General features: G+C 37.7%; 1 long non-coding RNA gene across 1 annotated transcript; it reads left to right on the forward strand.

Moving 5' to 3' along the window:
• On the forward strand, positions 1–4,742 carry LOC107079790 (uncharacterized). The gene is made up of 3 exons (XR_001480706.2): positions 1–86; positions 3,627–3,698; positions 4,563–4,742. It is a non-coding gene; the product is annotated as an uncharacterized lncRNA (long non-coding RNA).
• The last annotated feature ends 10,591 nt before the right edge of the window (positions 4,743–15,333 follow it).

A 15,333-nucleotide genomic window follows, 5' to 3' on the forward strand; every position in this document is an offset into this window, starting at 1 on the left:
TGCTACTCCGCTGCTTTTTTTCAAATTCAAGCTTATTGTCTGGAATGTCTAAATGTCTAGAACAGCGGTAGCCAAATCCAGTGAAGGTAATCATATTTACCGTAGATTTAAAAAAAATATTCAAAATTCAAAATTGACTCAATTATAGACCAATATGTCTTCTATTGCATGCAGAGTTAAGGTGATTATAATTAGAACTACACTGGCGAATTACTTGTATGATAATAATGACTATGAAATATATTAATTTAAAAAAGAAAGGTCCTGCCTTTTCTCACTTTGAGTAAGTGACAACAAAAGTGGATAAAAAATGCACATGATATGGTGCATTCAGATTTTAATAGAGTTTAATAGAGTTTTGATAAAGTTCTATTAATTATTTTAGTAGAACTTTCTACCAATTCTTTTAATAAATAATTATTTAATACAATTAATGTAATTATTAAATACAAATATGCTTTTGGATGGCATGGGCATCCAAAGTTATGCATGTAGCTGATTTAAGAACAGGTAAATGGACAGATTGGTAACAGTAACTATTAACAAAAAAATATTGGTGCTCTGGAATCTGTCAAGAGCACAGTGACCATATACACTCACAATCCTACCGTGAGTCTTTTGAGATGGGTACAGTTCAAATACAGTATTCAAAATCCCCAAAGGCAGGGATAAAGCAATAACATTGGACTGTGAAAGATGAGCTACAGGACACGAGTGAACTGCAGAGACATGAACTTACAACTGAAAACAGGAGCAACATACTCAAAGAGTTATGTGTGTCTGGAATAATTTATTTACACATATAAATGTTAATGCTGACTATTACATACTCAAAGATGACAGTAGAGGGCATTAATGGATCAGCAATCATTGGAGAACAATATCTAGCATGAAAATATTTCCCTAAGAGTGGAAAAATATGTATTTTACTAAATATTATGTATCTTTACTATACAGTCTTATCTCATCAAGCAGCAACCTATTTTCTCCCACCTTTTATGAAAATAGTGGCTACAAATTAACGTTTTTTTATAAAACTTTTGCATCCATAAATGTGTTCACCCCCTTTTCCTCACGACGAGTGAACACGGCGTTATATTTTAAAAATGCAGTTAATCCTATTTATGGCTTAACAGCAAAGCACTGTGAAAAGAACACAGCAGTGTCAAGTTAATTACATCACGTCAAAAACAAAATTGTTAAAACACACGGATAGATTTCTGATTTGAAACTGTAGGACTGAGGTTGAAAAAAATGAATCATTAGATTACTTTAAAACATCATTTTAGTTTTTTTCTTCATTTTTAGATTAAATCAATACACTTACTCAATTTCGCAGTTTATGTTACGGTTTTGGTGGAGCTTTCACACCTGCTGAGTGACTATCCACGTAACTTAACGAGTGTTCTGCTGTTGAGGTTGAAGGAAACAATATGCTCTTAAAATATCTGGCTAAGAATTTCAGCCAGGCGAGGACCCTCAAACTGTTATTAAGCTTCGGTTCACAATAATGTCAAGGTCAGATCCCTGTGAAAATGGAACGGACTTCAATAGCAGTCCGAGCAGCATTCATGAGAACAAAACAGAATAACTCTTGATGAGTCAGTGAGGGAAATGGCGTAATTATTACTTTAAAGCACACTGCAAATATTTCCAATTTCTCAATCATTCCATTTTCTTTGGAATCTACTCTGGAATGGCAGATATTTAAAAAAACTAATTTGTTTTCAATTTTTCAGGAGTCTTGTTTCAGTTCGGTCAGGGTTTTTTAGGCAGTTTTCAAGGAAGCCTCGTGCAACAAAGTTGAGGTCATCCCAATACTTTTGTGGAAACTACCTTTTTGAACATTACCTATTTGTATATGATCAAGCTCCTGAGAGCTTTTGTTCTTGTCCATAATTTCATTCTTCCCTCTCGGATCTCCAGTGAAGGGTCTGGTCTCTCTTGCACCTGCTCTGTTCTTCTGTGCTCACTTTCTCCTTAAGCTTTTACTAGGTTGTTCCTTCACCTTACTCCAGTTTCTCCTGCCTGCTCATTAAGACAGAATCACATTGCTGGACAAGCCAGAGTCATCTGGATCAGTCATCTCTGACCACCATCTGACACCTGCTTGAAACTTGCATGTTCAGAGTGCACCTAAAAAGCCTTGGACTAAACTCCACTTTCAATGTACGAACCATCAAAACCAAATCAGAGTTTCCATCTGGCACACACCAGAGAAGATCATATCTCAAGAGGTTTTCCCTTACAACTATATTTGTTTTCATGTGCATTGTATTATAATCCCTCACCTCTTTAGCTATTACTTCTCCATCATGTATTGTTTTGTAATATATGCAGTAACTAAGTTGTTACAATAGGCATAGCTCAAAACCTAAAACATCACTGTAAACCAATCTGCACTGTAACGTTACTCTTGCACAATGTAAATATTTAACGTTCCGATAATAGAGGGTTAAACAGCTGTATTATAGTTAGCCAAGCTTAAATTCAGCTGTAGTTCTGTAATAATCTGAAACTCAGCCAGAAAACAGACCTGCACTGGCTCTGTCATGGGAACAAGAAGAAAGAAAGTTGTACCACATGAAAGAATGAGGTTCATTCATCCAAAAAGCAAAACAAAATCCCAGCTATTTTAAAAGAGGACAAACTCCATGATGGTTCATCTGTGGAAAGACAATAGTCATTCCTAATAAGAGACATTTTATCTCTGATCCAAACACAGCACAAGGCTCTACACCCAGGGGTCTTGAGTGAAAGAAAAACAATATATACTCAAGCTGCATGAACAAGGGCAGAAAAACTGTAGGCTTCAGAATCAGCTGGCTTTTGCTTGCATTACTAATGATATTACTTTTTGTGTACAGTGTGAGTACATTTAAAAAACAGTAATCATTTGAATTTAAAATGCTGGATTTAAATTTAAAATCTAATCCAATGAAAATATTTTACAAAGGTAATTGTAGGTAATTGATAAGGCACTATTAAAAAAATATATTTAAACTAAGTGGGATGAGCATTCATGTCCAACCTTTGTTCCTTTTGCAACATTTTTCCAAAATGAAAACATTTTGTTTGTTTTGCTAGAAAAAAGGCAGCCTCAGGAATAGAATGTGTAATCCATACCAGATGGCAATAAAAACCCTCTATGTGGTAATTTCCTTTAAGTATAAATATTTATAGATCAACAGGTGTTTTCTCAGTTTGAAACAAAAAGAATATTGACTATGTGAACGTCTTTGTTCCTTGGTCTGGCAACAGGGAATGTTAACACTTACTTTCAGTGGCAAAAAACAAGTGGACCTCTTGTTGCAGTTGTTTGTCTTAATAAACCCAAAGCACTGTCAATCTGTCTCTGCCTGAACTAGTCAGTACCCAGTTCTTAAGAGATATACCCCAATTGTTTCCAGTGAGCAGAATTTCTTTTGTTGTACAGCTACCATTAAATGGAGATAAATTAAAACAAGGAATCAATTTCCACAGTACATCTCAAATCAAGTGTTTGGGCTGAATAAATGGAATTATTGTCTTATGATATGTTTTTCTTTGGAAGCAGCTATTAATGTATCTTCAGCTTTGGCATGGTTTTGACAAGGATTAAATTCTTCTCATTTCTTTATTTTTAGTGCCTCTGGCAGTCGTCCCAGGAACCCTGTGCAGAATGGAGGAGGCTTTGCGAGTCTGAATGGCCAGCTCAAGTAGAGAATTCTTCATCTGAAACACACGCCTTATTCACAATTTGTTTTATTTAAACAAAAAATCCTAAGAAGTTTTTATGTTTCAGAACAGGTTGTAAAGTGTTGAATAATGAGCAACCACCTGACCAAGTTAAATACTAAGCAGTGCCATTATAAACTAACTTCCAAACGAATTATTCTTGTGTTTCATACTTCACTGACTCATTTGTGGGTTATCATGACATACTGTAGCTCACTATTAGGCCTATCTAAACACACCAGTTTCTGGAACTACACATAATTTGTTATATGTACAGTATGATTTGAATCCTCACTTTGAACTAAATGAGGATGTACAGTACTAAAAGAACACTTAATCTGGTACACATAATCTGAAGTTAATCAATAGAAAATATCAGCTACTGAACTTCCAGTCAAGCGATAGTAATTTTATGGACATCTTCACAAAGGGATCTTTTTAGAGCCACCAAACGTGCTGTATCAATGATGAATGATGAATATTATTTTCTAAATTCTAGAATAATTTTGAAAAGCAATCCTTAAAAAAATGTTTTGAACTAGGTTCTTTGGTTACATTGTGCATTATAAGTAAGAATGCTCAAATTATTCTACATTGTAAATCACATTGCCTACGTGGGTAATATTAAGAGTAAAGGAAAACTGGCTAAAAATATGATACTGTATGTACTAATTTTATAGTACTAGTTAAAACAAGTGACATTTCTGTCAAGGTTAAGTAAATAATATATTAATGGAGCATTATACATAAGGCATGGATGTTGGGTTGCTTTGGAAAAATCCAGTAGCATCTCTATTTTCAAATAATATTTTAACAAATGTTTGTAATTTGTGCTGGAATTATAGATCTCATCCCGGAATGGAATACAACAGACTACGGATGTGAACGTGTCCCAGTGTTTTTGGAACGGAGGATGAGGGTTAACATCAAAGCTCTTGTTTTTCTAGACAGAAGAAGGAAAATAAAGCTGTTTTGTTAAACGGAGACTCAGTAATTACTATGTTTACATTAAAAAGGTGAACATTTTCGCCGCTCAAATGTTTTGTCTTTGCCACGCTGGTCATATTGAACAGCCATCAGCCTGCTTCTTCAGAAAGATCAGGACCTCTCTACACACAAGGCCCTGCCTGGGGTTCCTCAGCTCAGCAGCTCTGTGAGAATCGGAGCACATGAACTCCGGAGCCATCTAAGTCCTATAACTTCCTTTAACAAGTTGGAACAGCAGTAAACCTACGCAAGATTTATAGCCCATAGGCCGGCATCAAGATTGTAAATTATACTCAGGGATACTTTCTTTTAATAGCGTTAAATTCAACTGTCTCTTCTGAAAATGTTCAAAGGGATCACTTACAGCCTGGTGGTATGGCTATAAATTTAATTAAACAGGATAAGCATATACTTGCTGGTGCTGTGAATCACAAAAATGATCTATTAAGCTCACTTCACAATAACAGTAGAAGGAGGAAGGGACAGAACTGGAATGCTCGCTTCATGCTGGAAAGTCACCCCCTCGAATGGTTGGCATGAGTGAAAACCCCGGACAAGTGCCAGCTGTTGTTAATGTGTTGAATGCCTTGAAATACAATCAGAATGAAGCCATGCATTTCTGAACAGTCCAGGCTTTACTGCAGGCACACAGACGCCATGCCAAGTGCAACACTTTTCAGGTTGTAATAGTTTTACTGTCTTTATATTGAAGTTGGCAAACTGAAATGGGCTGAACTCTAAAAAGCTAATTGAATTTTCCAGCAAGGGGTAGTGACCATCACTGCAATATCAAATTTCAAGTGTCAATATATAGGCATAAATGCTGATTCAAAAGAAAATCATTTTATGAATTCACTTGAGTTATTTTATCCTTTATAGATCAATTATACATATATATAGAATTGAATCTAGAATGATTTAAATTAAATTATATCTTTCTACCCAGTTTACATGGAATAAAACATAATTATACGTGATGACATTACTTGATGGATTAATATGAATTAAAAGCATGAGTAGCTGAAGAAAGGCTTAGCCGTACCCCTTCAAACTTTTTGTTTCAGTCTGACTGCTGAGAGGAAACAGCAGAAAGTCCACCAGATGTGCTGCAGTTTGCATCTGTTCTGCCGCTAGGTGCAGTCCTCGTCTACCAGCTATTAAACAAAAGAGCTCATGCAATTCAGGTACCTTTTCCGTTTAAAACTCTTCAGGAACGTCACAGCCTTTCTTGCCAGCTTGTCTTTTCTTTCTCAAATAAATCTTTTCACTCTCTGCAATAAAACAACATTTTCTGAACACTTAAAAAGCCAACAATTCGTCTGGCTTCTTATCAGATAAAGTCTCTCCAGTGTCCTTTCACCATTTCCCAGTGCCTGCTAGTCCCATCAGCTTTCTCAGACAGCACAGTCCTGCTCTGCAGGGGAGTATCGATTACACTGCTGAAAGATGGCCCGAACCTGGACTTAAGAATTGTATTTTATGTATCTGGGCTTATCAGACAATGAATGCTAATTATAATCCCAGAGTTTATCATCGTCCACCTTATTTTCATTTAATGTAAAACTTCTAAGAATGAAACAATAGAAAAAAAAGAAATAAAAAACAGGAAAGTGTTTCAAATTAAAATAAAAGTTGACATGACAGGATCTTGGTTAGACTTCAAGGAACATCTAAATCAACTTTTCATCCGAGTGAAAGCTGATGACAAATAATTCAGTTTCTTAAACATGGCTATGAAAACTAATTGTGGAAGGCTGCTGGCTTCCGCAGTTTGGTAAGCACTCAGTAAATCTCGTCATTTGTTTGCATCTTTCAGAGAATCTTGACCGTAACATGTTTGTCTATTTTTCGCAGCTATGTGTCATGTTAGACTTTGAGAATGTGTGTTACATTTTCAAAAATATTCACAGATGGGTATCAGAGTGTACTTTGGACAGTGCTTCAGATTACAACAAGAGAGCTTTTTGAGTTTGTTACGAAGGTGTGTGTTTTCTTAACAACTGGAATTTTCAACAAGATATTCTTTCCAGCAGTAGGTGTCTCAAAAATGTCTAAAAGATAAACAACCAGGTAGCCTTCAGATAATTTAACACCTTTAACCTTCAAAGTTTTGACACAGCCTTCCTGGCGAGCAGGGAGGAAAAAGAAAACATTCGGAGAACTCTACAGCTGTGAGGGTTATCAGTTGCAAGACTTTTCTTACTGCAAATATGGAATGTGCATTTCTTAAAATGTTTTTATTAATTGAAGTCTGATAAATGAGATATTATTCATGTACCACTCTCTGTCCATAGCTTCTTCTTCCTGGCTTTCACATGTTCGTGTTCTTCCCCCATAAAAATTCAACAAATTGAGATAAAACAGCTGGCCTGGGATCACTGACCTGCACATGGTGGGGGGGGGGATACTACAGATCATGACTGCCTGACGGATGGGCAAACAGAGGGACTGACAAACAGATGAACCTGGGGACATTCTCCCACTCCAGCGAGAGCAGAGATTATGGCCTTGTCACATTTATTCACACCCAGCAGGGAACTGAGAGAATAAACACAGTGTGAGTAATACAGTGCAAACAGTGAGTAAGTATTACAGTGAGTAATACAGAATATACAGAAAAATACAGTGTGAGTGTGAAATATACAGCACATTGTTTGTAGTGTGTAATATAGTACAGACAAGTACACTGAAGCCTTGGGCTGTTTGTATCTGCAACTAATATATTTTATATACAAAAATCCAATTGCTAGACATAGGATGGTACTTGTAAGTTATCAACACTCCCTTGAAATTCATCCCCACGAATCTGAAGTGAATCCAGCTGTATGTGTGGTAAACGGATTATACACTCTGAGCCTCTGGAAGGCAGCAGACAAGGATGATCCTCAATCAGTTCTGTGGCACTCCCAGGAGTTTCTGTTGAGGGAAGAGAGCGGTGTTTTTGGATTCTCAGTTTGGCCCAGGAGTTGTGCTTGGCACCAAGGAGAAACAAACCCTCCGAGCCTGTGTGCACGTCTCCTGTGGCTGGGAGGAGAAAACAGCCTCACGCTCTCAGACCCCTCATCCACTTGCTCAACATAGGTTGTTGAGCGTGTTTTTCTTTAATGGTCATGACGTCTGTATTTCATTAGTGAACTAGACGGTACTTAAGTGCTAAGGTTTCAGTTTCATTAGCATAATATTGTGATTAAATGGCAATCAGGAAGAAAATGGGCTGAACTACTAGATTCCCTCCACTGATATTTTAATTAAAATGATGTAACTTGCCATGGTTTTAATTTGATACACGTCTAAGCTAAGCCCAATATTTGTCTTTTAAGTAGGTTCAAATTCCCATAGTGCACTGTCAACTGCCTGTTATTAGCAACATCCCTGTTCCAGACAATCGCTGAAGACAATCATGGTCACTGCCGCAGTGTATCTAGCTTAGTGTAAGTAGGGAACAGCACATGACTGGCAGATGAATATCCCAATAAAATCATCAGAAGTACGAATCAGCGTTATGAACATACAGGACGCACTATCACTCCTACTTTAAAAGAATACTTTATCCATGTTGAAGCCTTCACAGACGTTCCTTATCAAGAAATGCCAATATGTCTACGTATAGAGGAGCCTTAATCCCTGGTCCTAAAGACCCTTAATCCTTTTGAATTTACTTCTGTACTCAGTCACCTGCCTCAAGATCAGGTTATTCTTGATGCATTATGGGTGTAATTGGTTATTAGGCGTACTTTCCAGTATCAGCTGTCATTCAGGCTGTTTGATGAGAGGTGTGTAAAGGTACAAACACCTGTGGTGTTCAGCCTAGAACAAGCTTGCAAATCAGCACACGTCACTCAGTAAGTCAGCAACTGTTGTGAAGCTTGGATCTATCCTGACGTGCAATGAAAGGCGCTATATAACCATCCAGTGCTATTTGATGTGTCAGAGAAAATGGAAGCCCTGATGAAACCGGACACCGGACGACTGGAGCTTCAAAGACCCCTAGTGTTCATTCACCTTTCATTCTCCAGAGTCCCAGCCTGCTATCATCAAACAGCTCTCGCCTTCTCCAGATGGCTCAGCACTGATGAAGACATTAAAGTGGCACACTCCATGCCTGGAATCGATCCACATCTCGGAGTGTTTGAACTTTTCGGGAAGAATGGGAACTCTGGTTCTGTCTCTGCTTGCTGGGAGGAATGAGAAGAAACTGAGGCATGAAAACAGCAAATATATGGAAATCTCACTGAAGGAAGTTCACTATGTTAGTCCAGGTGGCCCTAAAGAAGTTGGATTTCCTCATCTCAAACCTAGGTAGAGTGAAGGAAAGAGCAGCGCCTTTTCTTCCTTATTTCTTTCTTTAAGAAACTGATGAATGAATGACTGTTAAAAACAGGAGGAAAATAAAACAAAATTCATTATGTTAGTGGCCTGTTCGACAAGTACTTTTACATATGTTTGCTGTGCTGTCTTTTGTGATGTAAAAGCCTAAAACATGAATACATATTTCCTGATGTAGCTATGCTATGTGATGTAATATTTTGTTTATTCTGTAGCTTTATTCTGTACTCAATACAGTAAGCGGAGTTAATGCTAATCCCTGTAAACTGCTTTCGATAAATGTGTTGTCTTGTTGTCCATTTTTTTCATTTTCCATTTAGATTCTGATGTACAAATGAAATCACACAACCCGTACAACTAGAAGAAGTGCTGTAAATGTTGTAAAGTGAATTATTAAAAGTTCCCTGCCAGCTGCAGCCTCAGGATTGAACACAGATTTGGGGCTCTCCAAGCAAAAAATATCTGTTTACTTATATACAACAGCATAGTAGTAAATGGTACATACTGTAATTTAAAGGTTAGTACCCCTGTAGTACACTATGAATTGTCCCTTTGAGCAAATAAACGCTGTTATTTACATGTAAAACATGCTAGATATTGGGACAAAGGTCATGCTAATCTATCCTTAATGGTTCTGATAGAAGTACATCTTCAGGTTAGCAATCATTGGTCCTCTCCTGTACAAACCAAATGTCACTCTCCTACTAAGAAAAACAACACAACCAAAAAAAAAAGAGCTCTTTCATAAGGAAAATGACTAACTGCTTTAATCAAAAAAGCTCAAATGCTTTAATGTTTTAATGTTTCACATTCTGGTCGAAATCATCAGCCCTGACTTTTTGTTTAAGAGTTAAATGAACTGCCACTACAAGCTGGCTTCCAGCCAGAAACCATGAACCACAAAAAATAACAGACGAGTGACAATCTATAAACAAGGTTGCCATGTTGCAAACGATGACACGAGAAGTTTCTTCTTTGTTCAGCGCAACACAAGCTACAGTAGTTCTACAAGTATGTTTGGTTATATACTTTTGGTATGGTATACTTGTATACTTTACATACTTAAAAAAAAAGTTGTTTTCTGAAAGACAAAACAATTCTCATTCATAAAATATAATTTTCACAGCACTGTACAAATGTATAGTAATATTTTACAATTACTGTGTGTAGTAATCTTTCCATTTTTAACATCTGTCCAAGTATTTTAAAGAAGTTACAGAGATTTCATAGACCAAATTCTTCTGGACTTCTGTGGATTGGGACTGGAATTCTTGGGGGCCAAGTCTTTTTTTTCTGGAATAGGTTGTCTTGGTGCAGGGATCTTTAAACATGGTGTGTTATGTGGAATGTATCCAATTGGACTTAAGCAGAAGGAAAAACAAACACTGCAAGAGTGCACTGTCATCCCATCTGTGTCTGGTCATCATAAATTCATTGTCTATTAAGTTTTTAGTCAAAATTAAGCGGGCAGACTATTAAATAACAAGTTGACTTGTTAGAGGCACTGTATACTGCAATTGTTGTAAACAATGTACTTTCACATGTGTATTTCTGAAACCAAGCTTAAAGTCTAAACAAGCAGATACATTCAGCACATTAATTAGCACTGTTGATTAAGGGCTCAGCTGATCTGAAAAGGAGACAGAGTGGTCCCAATCAGGCCTAGGATTAAGACTACTTTAGTCTAACCACTTTAACAGGCCTGTAAGTCAGAGCTTGTGGTAAGAAAAAGCGACACTTTAATTGCGACTAGTTAATGGACCAAAAACAGATGCTTAAAAGCTGGTGGAATTTAAGGTGGCTACAGTACATACTGTATGCCTAATGCTCCAACATCCCCATTCAAGCCAACTTTAATAAAAAAGCATAGGACTATTATACAGGAAATAATAAGAAAACAGGTTGGAAAAGAGGGTAAAATCATAGGATTTAAATATGAATGTTCCTCCAAGCAATCAGCAGCAGTTTTGCAATAGCAGAAACAGACTTTGTGAAGCTGACAGTATGATTTACGACTGGCACAATACGAATGCCCCTTTTCTTAAAAACAAAAGACGATCTCAACTCAAATCCTAGATGGTGATAGATTTGTTAATCTTCAGTGTTGCAGCTAATTGCAGTTATGCCTGTGGACCTTATTTGAAAACCCCATTGAATTAAAAATTGCTTTTAAGGTCTCACCCTTTAAATTAGAGGCTTCTGGAGACATTGGAGGCTTCTGTGTTGTAACCAGGATGGTTGCTGTCCCTGGGTTAATGAGCCAGACCTGCTTAGATGTTGTTTTAAAAAAGTGCCCCAAACCATGCTTCCTTTAAATACAGAAAGACAGTTGGCAATTTTTTTAAAAGAATACTTGGCAACATTAGCATGTGCCACCCAGAATTTAAAAATATATGGTCTGTGATTGCTGTAAAAGAAGGATAGCATGTCTGAAACTGGTGAAACACATCTGTTTTTTCTTTTCAAACCGATACATAAAAAAGTCAAAATTGCAAAAATGTGTCTGAAAAGTCTAATGTCTTCCTGCTCTTCCCTCCTCTCCCCCTCACTCTGTTTAATTTCTCCCTGGTAGTTTGGTATTCGGCCTCTACAGAGCCAGGGAAAGCTAAATCGGAGCAACAGAAGTGACCTTCTCCACTGGTGCTTGTCCAGTTCATAAGGCAAGAATACAAAGAATGCTAGGAAAACCTCGCATGGTACCATATGTTAGGTTATCCTTAACTGATTTGTCATTAATCTTACAGCTATTAACCTCCTTAAGTTGGACAAGTGATTGTAACTTTTATTAGATTTTTTCATCACGCAGGAATCTTGTGTCTTTATCTGACACATTGTTGACCCAGTTTCTTTGCTTTTTCTATATTGTGAAGATGATTTCAGCTGCTGACTTGTTTTTCTTATCTTTTGCATCTAATGTTTCCTAATTGTTAAAGGGTTCATGTTGTGTTAAATGTAGTGTGGATTATATTATGTCTTTACATGCAAAGTATATCAAATGTATTTACAATGTGCAAAAAGTACATAAAGTACAGAAAATGTTTTAAAAGGTTTCAGGGGCTCCTGAATGGTATTGCTGTATACAGACTGCTGGTACAGGGTGTGCACTATCCAATCAGGGTCCTCTTGGCTCCTGGTCCAAGAGTGCCCCCTGCAGGGCTGCAGTCACATCAGTAAGTGAAAAGATGAATGTCTCTGACAGGTGAGTATTCTGGAGGAACATACCTTTGTGAAAAGCAGCCATTGCTGGAAAGCAGAGCCCTAAACAACAGGCCATTCAAAGCAGGGTGGGTAGATAACGATAAAAAATGCCAGTGATTCCAAATGAGCTAAAATCAGCTGAAATACTCTGTCCACAATTTTAATATGCTAACATACACATGTCATTTTAAATATGATCAATACTGGTGTAAGGGGGACAAGATTGATTTTTCTTTAACAGTACGTTTGACAGAATATGCATTCCAACTGTTTGGCAAGAAGTAATCTAGAGTACTTGAAGCGAAAGGACACTCAATATCAAAGCCCTTTAAAGCGTACTGTTGACAGGAAAGTCTTGGCTGAAGCATCTGGTGTTGCCAAGCTCTTCAAACATATTTCATTCCTGTTACTTCCCTCTGTTGCCTCTCCAGCATTCATGAAAACCTTAGAAAAGAAACAGCCAAAAGGCAAGTTCTGTCTGCAGTTCCAGCAGTTCCTAATTAAAATACTGTTTAATTGGCACTCCTTCAATTAAAACGTCTTCATAATAGTGGGTATTTCTGATGACAAAAGCAGTCTTAAAAAGTAACTGGTAAATGGTCATGTCCAATCAGGCTGCACTCTCTGGTTATCTGTAGTGGTTGACAGATTCATACCTGTACTCTTCTTTCTGCCATGATTCAGAGGAGTGGGAATGAGTGCAGACAAAAAGCCAAACGTTTTCGCTGTGTCTGAGTCTAACCTAGTGCTATGTGAAGTGTGAATGTGTGTGGCTTATTCACTTTGCTCCATCTGCTGCTGGAGCAGCTCCTTGGTTAGTCTGATCCTGCACAGCTGTGACTTTCAGGAGTATTTGCTATGGGTATCAATGGACAAAAACAGCTGTCAGTTCCTGTTTCACCTACAGCAGCAGTTAGACTCCATGCAGATGCCCTGGAAACTGACTTGATCTAGGTTTCGTCTGTCCTAGCACGGCTGGGCCCCAATCCAGCAACTCCACAGGCAGGCACTGCACCATTAGCACAGTCTCAGGCTTTGGGAGAAGACCGACTGACCAGACAAGAGGTAATCAGTGCTTTACATTGCACAATATTCCACTTTTATCTCACCCCCTGTTGGATTCAGTGTACCTCTCGAGTTTATTGAGGTATTTTCTTAAGCGAATTCAGGAACGGCAAAAGAGACAGAGATTCTCATGCATTGTCACCTACCCAGTGGCTGTGGTGACAATTTGCCAAGAGGAGCTTCTTTTGGTCTTTTTTATTGTGCACTTGTACTAAATATTAACTGACTAAGTGCATCTCTTAACTCCTTCCATATGTAACCATTGAAATTCTTATGAATAAGCATTTTCATGGAATACTGGCAACATCACTAACGGGTTCTGAAAGGAATAAAAAACTGTTAACCCCTTCAGCTAGTGAAAAAAAAAATGTATTCGTTTAATGTCCAGAAATCTCCTGATCTCAAGAGGAAAGGTGTTTCAGTCTTAACTCTTCTGTTATTTTTGCGAACTTCATGGATCACATGTTCTCAGCATCTGTGTTTCAAGTGTGTGCTTTCTTGTGCTTTTAATATGCTGGGATAAGTATGAGCTACATTGTTGCAGATCAATGACATAGTTTTAATGGTAAACTAAGCCACAAGAACACACGAGACATGAAAGAGGTACTGAATGAAAAAAATGAAAGGGTATTTTAATTAAATTCTTGTCATCTTGGCAAAAATATGAGCAGTAATAATAAAATGAAAAAAAAAAACTGAGTTCAGTATACCATGTTGGAAAAAGAAGTTAAGACCAAAAAAACGAGTGAAGTAACTTTATAGCAGTAAAAAATGCTCAATAAAAGTTCTTTATAGCATGAGGACTTTGCATTCTGGCAGTGCCTTTAACTTTTAATCTCCGTTATGAAAAAAATACTGTAGCTTGATTCAGAGCTGCCAAAAATCATATAGCTTTGCTAGTCACAAAACATATGGATGCTATAGGATTTCTGGCACTTGTACAGCAGGCAATATTTTATTTTATTTTGGGCCTCTCTCTCCAAACACAAAAGTTCTAATATCAATATGGATACTAAAATGTTCTGGCATGATAGAGTTATCTTTAAGTTTGAAAACTTGAATTAAAAAGGTGACCACTTTAAAAGTATTACAGTTAACATCAGAATATCATCATGCTTACTGGATCTCAACTCAATTCTCTCAGAGCATAGAATCTTCTGGGGTTTTTTCTGACCACAATTAAACAATTATTTTCTTAGTTAGGCAGACAAATAATAATATAAAGGCTCTATATGGCTGAATACTTAAAATTTACAGTTAACTACCAAGCACACCAGAGACTGGCTTTAGAGATATTACAATTGTGCAAGTAAATGATTAGGTTGACAATCTTAATGGAGGTTTATTAAGTTCAGGTGCTAAAGAAACCACAAGACCCAGGTCCCTCCAGCAGCTGGATCTGAGACGCCATTCTTTTAGTCTCCTTCTCTAGGCCACTACTGTATGTATTGGGAACAAACCCCCTTCCCATGAAACTATGATTTGGAGCTTCCAGTTTCATCCAGCCTGCAGGTGAGAGGAAGCCAGAGTATCCAAAGGAATGGGAAGTCAGAGCATCCGAGTTGTGCCCTGAGTTATCCCAAGCTGGAGTCAAACCAAGGACTCTGGAGCTGTGAGGCAGTTGTGTGAAGGACTGTACCAAGACCCCCATCCTTTAACTGAGACTTTAGAGAACACTGTAGCTGGATTGCAAGTAGGCAGGTACAAGTGCAGTGCCTCATGCAGTGTTTTTTTCCAGCTTTTTACTGTCTCCTGAGTATCCCTTCCATATCTACACTGGAGCCCAGGACAAAGTAAGGGGCACATGCAGTAAGGGCCTTCTGTCAATATCTAGATGTCAGCTCCTGGATGTATAGTAAATGGATGGACAAGTCTCTTTTACAGAGGATTGGACAGGAGGCCCCTTTTTATGCAAGGAGAAACCCACCACAAAGTGAAGAGAATGTACAGTTTGCAACCACACTGATCAGCACAGAACAGAAACTTACTATCTTACACAAACCAGTGCCTTTGTTTAATGACAACGATTATGCTGTTATC

The sequence above is a fragment of the Lepisosteus oculatus genome, chromosome 22, assembly GCF_040954835.1.
Source record: "Lepisosteus oculatus isolate fLepOcu1 chromosome 22, fLepOcu1.hap2, whole genome shotgun sequence".
Lineage (NCBI taxonomy): Eukaryota > Metazoa > Chordata > Actinopteri > Semionotiformes > Lepisosteidae > Lepisosteus > Lepisosteus oculatus.